The sequence below is a fragment of the Alexandromys fortis genome, unplaced genomic scaffold (assembly GCF_014885135.2).
Source record: "Alexandromys fortis isolate MF-2015 unplaced genomic scaffold, M_Fortis_MF-2015_v1.1 scaffold_80, whole genome shotgun sequence".
In the NCBI taxonomy this organism is placed as follows: Eukaryota; Metazoa; Chordata; class Mammalia; order Rodentia; family Cricetidae; genus Alexandromys; species Alexandromys fortis.
The window spans coordinates 4,075,517-4,086,598 of NW_026068174.1; the positions used below are offsets into that span (position 1 = coordinate 4,075,517).

The 11,082-nt window shown below is 46.6% G+C and overlaps 2 non-coding genes and 1 pseudogene across 2 annotated transcripts; 1 reads left to right on the plus strand and 2 right to left on the minus strand.

Moving 5' to 3' along the window:
• The first annotated feature begins 35 nt into the window (after positions 1-35).
• LOC126492343 (60S ribosomal protein L13-like) lies at positions 36-2,761 on the plus strand (annotated as a pseudogene).
• A 13-nt stretch (positions 2,762-2,774) lies between these two features.
• Positions 2,775-2,878, minus strand: LOC126492479 (U6 spliceosomal RNA). The gene has a single exon (XR_007589599.1). It is a non-coding gene; the product is annotated as a U6 spliceosomal RNA (small nuclear RNA).
• Positions 2,879-4,476: 1,598 nt separating this feature from the next.
• LOC126492494 (U6 spliceosomal RNA) lies at positions 4,477-4,583 on the minus strand. The gene has a single exon (XR_007589611.1). It is a non-coding gene; the product is annotated as a U6 spliceosomal RNA (small nuclear RNA).
• Positions 4,584-11,082: the final 6,499 nt, after the last annotated feature.

The window sequence follows — 11,082 nt, forward strand, 5'->3', positions numbered from 1 at the left end:
TTTTTTTTTTTTTTTTTTTTTGTTTGTTTGTTTGTTTGTTTTTTTAAGATTAAAGAACTTATGTGGCCTTTCCGCTCGGCCGTTTCCCTGCACGGGAGGCAGCCATGGCGCCCAGCCGGAATGGCATGATCTTGAAGCTCCACTTTCACAAGGACTGGCAGCAGCGAGTGGACACTTGGTTCAACCAGCCGGCAGGCAAGATCCGCAGCGCAAGGCCCGGCAGGAGAAAGCGCGCCGCATTGCCCCGCGCCCCGCGCATCCGGACCCATCAGGCCCATCGTGAGGTGCCCCACAGTGTGCTACCACACCAAGGTCCGAGCTGGCAGGGGCTTCAGCCTGGAGGAACTCAGGGTGGCTGGTATCCATAAGAAGGTGGCTCGCACCATCGGCATCTCTGTGGACCCAAGGAGGCGAAACAAGTCCACCAAGTCTCTGCAGGCCAACGAGCAGCGCCTGAAGGAGTACCGCTCCAAGCTCATCCTCTTCCCCAGAAAGCCTTCCGCTCCAAAGAAGGGAGATAGTTTGGCTGAAGAACTTAAATTGGCCACTCAGCTAACAGGACCTGTGATGCCCATCCGGAATGTTTATAAAAAGGAGAAAGCCAGAGTCATCACAGAAGAAGAGAAGAACTTCAAGGCTTTTGCCAGTCTTCGCCAATGCCCGGCTCTTTGGCATTCGAGCAAAGAGGGCAAAGGAAGCTGCAGAGCAGGATGTTGAAAAGAAAAAGTGATGTGCTTTTGGAATATTGCAATAAATTTTCCATAAAGCAAAAAAAAAAAAGAACTTATGTGTATGAGTGTCTGCTTTCATGCATACATGTGCACCCCACATGTGTGCCCAGTGCCCAGGGAGGCCAGAGGAAGACAATAGATGCCCTGGAACTGGAGTTATGAGCCACTATGTGCGTCTAGGGACCGAACCCAGATCATCTATAAGAACAGTCAGTGCTCTTCTTAACAACTGAACCATCTCTCCAGCCCTCATTTTGGCTTTTGAGACAGGGTCTCATGTAGACAAGGCTAGCCTTGAACTCCTGATCCTCCTGCCTCCATTTCCCAAGTGCTGGGATTATAGGAATGCACCATCACACCAGGCTGTGCAGGTGCGTGTGTGTGCATGTGTGACACTGGAGACTGAACTCGGCCTCGCGTGTGCAAGTCAGGTTCTCCACCACTGACTTGTGCTCTGAACCCTAGTCGTGGTTCTTGTGGGTCTGTCAATCATGCGTCACGTTCCTCCGTTCCTCCATCCCCATGCTCCACCACAATAAGAATAACGTTATTTGGTCAGGTGGTGGTGGCTGTGAGTTTGAGGCCAGCCTGGGCTCAAGAGCTAGTTCCAGGACAGGCTCCAAAGCTACAGAGAAACCCTGACTCGAAAAAACAAACAAACAAACAAACAAAAAGAATAACATTATTTTTCTTTAAATTGATCTTTGCTTAAAACCTTGTTGCAGCCAGGTTTGGTGGCACACAGCTATCATCCCAGCACCTGGAAGGCTGAGGCAGGAGGACTGAGAGTTTGAAGCTAGTACAGACCTTGTCTCAAAATAAACAACCCTGACTCACTCTTTACAATATGCCTTTGGCTAACCTCAGAACCCTGTTCTAGTAACTCTGTAAGTCCCTCCCCAACTTCCTTCTTACTCACTTTTTTTTTCTTGAGACAAGATCTCAGGATGTAACCCTGGCTGGCCCTGAACTCACAGAGATCCACCTACTTCTGCTTTCTCAGTGCTGGGCTTAAAGATTTGTTCCCCCTCCCCCTCTGAGCTTATGTATTTATTTACTTACTTATTTTTGAGACAGGGTTCCATAGCAGCCCAGGGCAGCTACACTCCCCAAGTATTCAAGGCTAGTCTTGAACTCTTTGAATTCCTGATTTTCCTGCCTACACCTCCCAAGTGCCCATAGTATAAGTATCTATCACCACATCCACAAATATCAGTTCCAGACACTTGGCTTGCAAACACTTTTCAAGTGGCAGGCCAGAGGGACTGGCGTGGCTAGCCTTCTACCGATTATGTGGTTGTTTTGTACAAGCTTGGTTTTCGGGGGCTGGGGAAGGGGGGTGATCTTAGAAGAGTCCTGCAGATCTGAGCCTTAACCCACACACATACAAAGTTTATCTCATTAAGTTCCCATGCACATATACATATGTGACGTGGGCCTTCCTGTAGACGAGTGTGCTTCACAGAAATTACACCGCACAGTCCAGGCTCACTCCTGCCCAAAGCCAAGGGCACAGGTTTAAGATGCCTTTCTGGAATTTAGGTTTGTTTTGTTTTTCTTATTTAAAAATCTTTTGTTTTCTTTTTATCTCTTCTGTATTTACCTTTTAAACAGAATGGGACTGGGTATTGTACGCCCGTTCCCAAGCCTTGCTGAGTGACAAAACCTAGGGAAGCTTGGGGTTTTGTTTTTGGTTCTGCGTACTTTGGAAGACAAGCCACCTGGGGAATCCCTCCGTTGTTTTGGCTTGTATAGTTACTTCTAAGACTAATACATGCAGAATTAACTACAAGGGATGGAAAAGTTTAGGATGAAACTTGAGCCATCTTAATTTTTTTCCTTTTAAACCTGAAGTTGTATCTCAGAACATTTCCAAGTGACAAATTATTTGGTCTACTAAGGAATCCAGCGCAGCAGCTAAACACTTGAGACCACAAAGTTAGTAGCTACTTTTATGTCTTACAACAAACACACAAACAGAAAGAAATTTTATCTTCGCCTTAGTTTTCCTGCCACGCAAATGTTTTAAATATTAACAAAAATAAAAATATGGAACTCTTCATGAACTTGCATGTCATCCTTTTGCAGGGGCCATGCTAATCTCTGTGTCCTTTCAGTTTTAGTGTATGTGCTGTCCAAGTGGACACTTTAATTAAAATCTTGTATATTTGAGTATGTGTGCATGAATGTGTTTGTACATATATGTGAATGTGTTTATGTATGCATATGTTATGTGTTTATATGTGTGTGAATGCATATGTGTGCGCATATGCTTATGTGTGTGTTTATGTGTATGGATATTATGCATGCGTATATGTATGTGTGTGTGTTATGTGTGTATGTGTCAGGGGCCATGAGGGTTAAGGCAGGTGACATCTAGTGTTCGGATGTCAGCCCACCAGAGGAATGGTCCCCTGCTGGAGGTTAATCCTGTCCAGACAAGGTCTGCAGGGCCATCGGCTCTGGAAACTGCTGCTCACTTTGGCTAAGGTAACTTGGTATCTCCATTGTAGTGTGTAATCTCATGTGATATGTGTATGCAATCTCATGATTGCATCTCGATCTTATTGGCACATATATGTATGGGTGATCATGAGGATGGCCATTTCTATAGCTTTATGGTTTTGATATATAAAATACATACTGGGACATGTTTCCTAACTGGGTCTATTTGTTCCTCAAGGTCTGCGGACATGAAAAAGGCTGCCTTGATCTTTTGCTTGTTGGGCAACTTCCAGTCGGGACCTGTGGGGACTGTGGGACCTCCAGTCAGAGAATTTAGTCACTAGTCAAAAATCTTGGTTCCCATGGTCTAATCTCTGCTCCATTCCGAGATAAACATTATGAGCCAGCTCCCTGCAGTTATCCCCCATGGGGTGGGACATATGGTCAGGAAAGGAGTCTTTCACAGAAGTCACATTTGGAACCTTCAGAGATAAGGGGGGTATGGCATGTCCGAGCTTGTTTGACTCCTAGTCCTCCCTGATAAGGAGACTGGATGTCCCAAATTCTCCTGCAGCTGACCTGAGAAAATGCTAATCTCAGGGGACCCCCAGCTCTAACCCTAAAAGGGCCAATAAACCCCCTGCACCTACTCTTACCTCGATTTATTGATACAGGATTTTAACCTAGGAATGGAGTATAATGCAAGAACTCCCCTTCTCCCTCTTAGAATTTTAAGCCTCCTAAATCAACTTCTTTTGCCTCTTTGTGCTTCCCGGATGTCTTTTTAGCCATGTTTCTCTGGGGCCACAAAAAAAAAAGCTGACAGTGCCACTTAGAATAACTCTTATCTGCTTTATGACCCTGGGAAATTCTAACTTCATAACCTTGCGATTCCCAGAGCGTTTTGCTTTATATTTTTACCTCTTAAGTTCAGTAATTAAAATTTAAAACATAACTTTAGCCCTCCTCACATTCCTTCCTTGAGTTGTATCTTGAGCCAAACCTTGACTCTGTGGTGAGTACCTGTTTATGTCAGGATCTAATAACCATCACCGTGATGGCACCCAGGATAAGAATTTATGTGTCTAGTTAAGGCATTAACCATTTTGTCTCCCATGCCAGGGAGTTTACATTCCAGCCTGTTGAAGATAAGGGGTGACATACTCTCAGGAACTACTTCCTGCTGAAATCAGGACATTATTGTCGGGGCCCAGGAGAGCCAGGAGGGGACTGAAGCAGTTCAACATTCATCAGAAGTATCTGGTTCACTGGCCCGGCTGACCAGATAGGGAGCAATGACATCACTTTTTTTTTTTTCATGAATTTGCATGTCATCCTTGCACAAGGGCCATGCTAATCTTCTCTGTATTGTTCTAATTTTAGTATATGTGCCGCCAAAGCGAACACCTTAATTAAAACCTTGCACACTTGTACATGTATGTGTGCATGCATATATGTTCTGTGTGGACTGGTTCACATCAGTTTTGAGCAAGTTCAGGGCTCTCGGCCATTTGGAACAGTTTGTAGTCAGCACGGATCCTTGGATAGTGTCTGTCAGCCAAATAGAAATCTGCTGAGACCGATTTAGAACGGGGACAGAAGTTAAAGTTTAGGAATGTTAAGAAAATGCTTACCAGGCAGTGGTGGCGCACGCAAGCCCTTAATCCCAGCTCTTGGGAGGCAGAGGCAGGTGGATCTCTGTGAGTTCAAGGCCAGCCTGATCTACAAGAGCTAGTTCCGGGACAGGCACCTGGAACCTGTCTCAAAAAAGAAAGGAAAAAAAAAGGAAATTCTTATATTTGGAACTTTCAGGTCTATTATCCTGGTAGTTGGGGGAAGGGAGGAGGCCCAATACTAGGGCAAAAAGAGAGAGAACAGTCATTGCAAAGCAAGTTCTTTTAAAGAAAGGAACAGTAAAAAGTTGCATCTGTTTATCTTATTAAATCATTAATTAAAAAATTTATTCTTTAATATGAAGCCTGTTAGCAAGGCAAACCTGTCTTCCTTTCTCAACAGGAGACCTAGTAGCTCTAGAAAAAGCAAGTCCTGATGTTTGCATATGAAATGAACTAACAAGGTGCCTGCAGCCTTGGGGAGCTGTTAAATGATGAATCTACAGTTAGCCTAGCCATCAATGCCCTTGGAGATCTGAGGATAAATTTTACCAGGAGGTATAATCCAAATAGTCTGTATATCAATTAAATGACAGAGACTTGCCCACTGTCTAAGTGGTTTCTCTAGGCTCTGGTGGTCTTGATTGGGGGCAGTGGTCAGTCTCTGGCTGGCATGTAGGACATTTAATCTTCAGCCGCCACACACAGCAACACAGCCTTCTGCTACCAGACTTAGGTCTGAGAAATTTTCCTGTAGAGGAGGAACTTGGGGGACTGACCTTACATTGAACAGGCATGGTAGTCACCCCCAAAGCATGAAATATTAAGAAAAAGTTACAGCAATTAGAAGGGTTGCAGAATTATACCTTGCAGGATTTGGTTAAGGAAGCAGAGAAAGTGTTTCATAAGCGAGAGACGGAGGAAGAGAGGAAAAGAAGAGGAGAGAGAGAGAGAGGGGGGGCAGGGGGCAGAGGAAAGAGAGGACAGGAGGGATCATAGACAAAAGAGAAATTTGACTAGAATTTTAGCCGCAGTGGTAGGAGAGCAAGGAAAGACAGGACCTAGACAGATAGGGAACCTGGGCAACAGAAGACCAAAGCTGAATGAAGACAGGCAGAGGCACCCTTGGACAAAGACCAATGTACTTATTGCAAAGAAAAAGGACATTGGGCAAGAGAATGCCCAAAGAAGAAAGGAAGGGCTTCTAAGGTACTGGCCCTAGAAGAAGATGATTAAAGGGGACGAGGTTCAGACCCCCTCCCCAAGTCTAGGGTAACCCTGACTGTGGAGGGGATCCCTATGGATTTTCTAGTGGACACAGGGGCTGAGCACTCTGTGCTGAAACAACCATTGTGGAAGCTAAAGAATACAAAGACTATAGTAATTGGAGCAACTGGACGGAAACAGTATCTGTGGACCACCTTACGAACTGTAGATTTGGGGCGAGGACAAGTGACTAATTCCTTCCTGGTTATCCCTGAGTGTCCCCCACCTTTATTATAAAGAGACTTGTTAACAAGGTTTAAGGCCCAGATCAGGTTTACTCGAACTGGGCAGGAGGTGATCAAAGCCTTTTGTTGACCAAACGAGTGACCTTCACTCCCCCTGCTGTCCTCAATCCCGCTACCCTACTGCCCGAGACTGATGACTCCTCACCTACCCATCACTGCACTGACATTTTGGCAAAAGAAGCTGGTACCCGAAATGATCTGAAGGATCAGCTTTGGCCTGGGAGTCCCAGCTGGTATACGGACGGCAGCAGTTTCGTGGTTGAAGGTAAGCAGAAGACGGAGGCAGCAGTGGTGGACGGGAAGCAAGTAATCTGGACCAGCAGCCTCCCTGAAGGGACATCGGTCCAGAAAGCCAAACTTGTGGCTTTGATACCAGCTCTACAGATGGCAGAGGGGAAGTCTATCAACACCTACACTGACAGCAGGTATGCTTTTGCCACTGTCCATATACATGGAGCAATATACAGACAAAGAGGACTGTTGGCATCTGCAGGAAAAGACATAAAAAATAAAGAAGAAATTTTGAGCCTCCCCAAGGCTATACATTTGCCAAAAAAGGTAGCCAGCATACATTGTCCAGGACACCAAAAAGCTCGAGATGCTGTGGCTAAGGGAAATCGGATGGCAGACCTAACCAGGTGGGTGGACAACATCCCGCTTCTTGTCTTGAAAAGGGGAGTATTTGGGTTCCCTCAAACCCATCCACATCCCAGATGGGGATCCCACAGAACAGAAACAGGCTATGATTTACCAGAGGAGGCCTCCAGAGATACTTGCTGCTTTTCTCAGCATGGCAGTTCAAAGTCCACGAAACCAAAGGTGTGCCTAGGAGCCTTGGAATGTCTCAAGGCACGCGCGTTCTGATGCAACCCTTCAGCCTTGGAACCCTGTAGTGAAGGTCCAACTTGAGAATTTGAGTGTGTGGTCTGATCTCATTGGGGGCCTCCAGAAAATGTTAATTCCACCAGGGGAGAATAAGACCACTACCACAATTTCTGGGCCAGTCTGGAGCTTTATTAAATATTGGCCAGGATGATGGACACTGTATTCATACTTGGGTGCTTACACAGGCAAACCCTACAGGGCTAAGTCCTTCCCACTGTCATCCAATCAGGGGCAAGCATACATCCTGTCGTACTTCCTGCCTACATAATTCCCACCTACATGTGATCAAGTATGCCCTATGCAGTTAGGGCAACCAACCTTGTTAACAGAAGTAAAAACCTGAGACTTGTTATCTTACAGGAGTAATAGCCCCCAGCATTCCAGGAAGTTATCTGTCCTTGGGCAGGTGGAGCTTACAAGTTTAGAGGCATTTTTGTTTTATAAATCTTATATACATAGTACTTAAAACATAACTTCAGCCCTCACAGTGTATATATGCATGTGTATATATATTTATGTATATGTGTATTGTTATGTGTGCATATGTGTGTATGTATGTGTGTATATGTATGACTGTATATATCTATGTGTGTATATGTATGCATGTGTATTGTGTGTGTGTTTGTGTGTATCTGTGTATATATAACCTCAGATATCATTCTTTGATAGAGGAAGGACATTGGTTAATTATAATAAAGAAACTGCCTTGGCCCATTTTACTGGTTAGAACATAGGTGGGTGGAGTAAACAGAGAGAATGCTGGGAGAAAGAAGCTGAGTCAGAGAGTCACCATGGTTCTCCCACTCCAGACAGACGCAGGTTAAGATTCTCCCTGGTAAGCCACCTCGTGGGCTACACAGAATACTAGAAATGGGTTAGAACAATATGTAAGAGCTAACCAACGAGAAACTGGAACTAGCCAGGCCAGGCAGTGTTTGAAAGAATACAGTTTCCGTGTAATTATTTCTGGGCATAAGCTAGCCATGCGGGCGGCCGGGTGCCGGGGACGCAGCCCTGCATCTCCTATTTCAACAATTCTTCACCTTCTACCTTGTTTGACACAGATCTCTTTGTTGGCTTTTTGCTGCACACACCAGGACAGCTGGTCTCTGCACTCCTGGGAACTCTCCTGTCTTCACTTTGCAACTACCCATAGGAGTGTTGCAATTACAGATGCTCATGATACAGTTCTGGCTTTACCTGGGTTCTTGGGATTCAAACTCAGATCCTCACGACTAAGTGACCTTTTGATCTGTCTCCCCAGATTGCCCTTGTTCCTTAAAGGGAAGACTATTACCTGGGAATAGTAGTGCACACCCATAATTTTAGAACTTTGGAATAAAGTTTGGAGGATCATTGGGAGTTTGAGGATAGCCTGGGCTATACTGCAAGTTCAACACTAGTCGTGGCTATATAGTGAGAGACCCTGAATCAAAGCAAAACCACACGAAACAAGTCCACAAGGAATATCTAGGGCGTACTTGCTTGGGTCTATATTGGTAGCATCTGGATGCTGTCTAGAGCGTCTGTTCCCCCACTCTCATGCATCCGCATTGATACCCCAGGACCACACACACCCATATGGGATTGGTCAGTTACAGTCAATAGCGTGTACTTAGAGGACTCTGGGTCCATGTGGCTGCCAGGCAGACTGGATATCTGCCAGGATCCGGTTTCATATCTCATGTGATATCTCTGTGCAATTAATATTCTACCATGCCCTTCTCCCCTGCAGCAGTGCTTACCAGCTCCACACACCTGTAAACAGCACCTTTTCCCAGCACAGAAACACCTCAATGCCCAGGACTCCCTAGGACACAGCACAGTGTACAATCTCAACCTCTCCAGCCTCCTCCAGTTTGTCCCACCCGTTCAACCCTTCCTCTGTGTCACCTCAATCTCTCTAAAGTAAACATACCTCTTCTTTCTTTGCTGACTATTCATGACTGCTTGTAACTCCTTAGCTGGGACCTTGGGGCTGCTAGACTGACTCTGGATCTTCTCCAGCTTATCTGGCTGTGCACTTTGTTCTCCATGCAGTCCCCGAGAGCCACCTCGCTGCTTGGGGACATACATGTGCATTCACATGTGAAAGGCAGAGCCCCTCTGCTCATCCTTCTAATGTGTTGCCCAAGGCCCAGCTCAGACCCAGCCCCTCCCAGAAGTCCACCCTGACCTTATCATCCTGGCAGGATCAGGAGAAACAGAAGGCAACACCTGCAGCAGGTTCATTTTGCCGGCCCGCACCCTGACAGCCGTTAGTTCATTAACCCCCAGTCCTCTTAGGAAGTAGACCTGCCACCAGCTTCAGTTTACAGTGTGGAAACTGAGGCCTGAGAGTAGACCTCCCTCGCCTGGTTTCACCTAGCTGCTATAGCCATACATGCAGACAGGCCTTCCTCACACCTGGCTGAGTTGAACTCACTTCCTTCACGGGAGGTTTCCAGGTAGCAACTCACACAGCCACCAACCCTAATGGCTCTAATTGTTTTGATATCCTTTGGAAGCAAAGGGTAGCAGGGTTCCCTTAACCTAAGGGGTGGGGGGAACCACACTCCTCTCCTGGCATGCACAGGTGCTCTGGAGAGCCTTAGGACTTATCGGCTTCTTTGCAGACTTTCTCTTTCCTCAAGCCGAGAATCCTCAGGGGTCAGATAGACCCCTCGAGGGCTTGTGAGACTCAGGAGCTGGCCTTCTTCCTGACCTGGCAGCCTGTGCGGCCACTCATTTTCTTTAAGAAGCACCCGAATTGTGTAACCTTAGGGGAACAATGGCTGGAAACTGCCTATTTCTAGCCACACCCTCCAACCACACAGCCCTATGGAAACTGCAGGCTCACTCTCTTTGGAACTTCACAAAGCTAACTACCCCTCCCTAGCCACAACTAGTGTATTTGCTTAAGACTTATTAGAGCCCGAAGGTGGGGGCTGCTGATATCTGTTGCCTCCACCCTCTCTCTGTTTCTGGAAACCCGCTGCTGTCTTGAAGCAGCTCTGGGTAGCATTAGATCTCCCCCTCCCACCACTCAGCTCCCCAGGCCTGTGTCTGTAGGAGGGAGAGTTAGGAACGTATCCAAGGGCAGGTTGGGACCTCCCAAGCCCTTGTCCCTGTTCTGCCTCATAAAGGGATCCTGGATTCCTTCTTTATACCCTTCAGATGTGTGCTTCACACCTGGTCAGTTTCAGTTGCCCTAGGTGAGAAGCATGAATCAGCAGCTGCTCAGAGCCGGAAGGGAGGACCTGGAGGTACTGGTGTCTCAGGCTCTGTGTCCCGGAGTCCCGCCCACAAAACACTGCTGCCCTTTGATTTCCCTGTACTTTAGCCCATGAGAGCTCACATGAGACACTGCCCTGTGATTACAAAACATAAATGTAAACACTAGAAGAGGCAGTAGCTGGGAGGCTGAAGCAGGGGGATTGCTGTGAGTATGAGGCCCGCCTGGGCTACAGAGTGATTCTCTGTCCCTGTAAATGAAAAGCAAACAAACCAAAAGCTAGAAGAGGAGCTTCCTTCTGTGGGACGATGGGAAGGTGTGTGTCCTGTCCTGGTGATGCAGCTCACCTTCTGAGTCTATTAACCTCCCTGGAGCCTCTTTCCCTGTCTGTCAGCCGCAAGGGATCTGGCCTCTGGTCCCTCCCTAGGATGCTCTCTGGGGAGTATGGTCACTCTCTTCCCTAATGGCCCCAAGGAGATGAGAATCAAGAGATCCTGGAGGAACTCATCTGAGATGGAGGGTGACACTGAGGACGATGACAGCTCAAGATTTGCGAGAGCCAAAGTTAAGTTTTAAGTTTTAATGACTGTGCCTAAGAGATTGCAAAACAAGAATGCTCTAACCTGTAAGCCCCTAGCCCAAGGTCGGATACTTCCTGAGATGCTGGAGGCTGTTGTTCATAA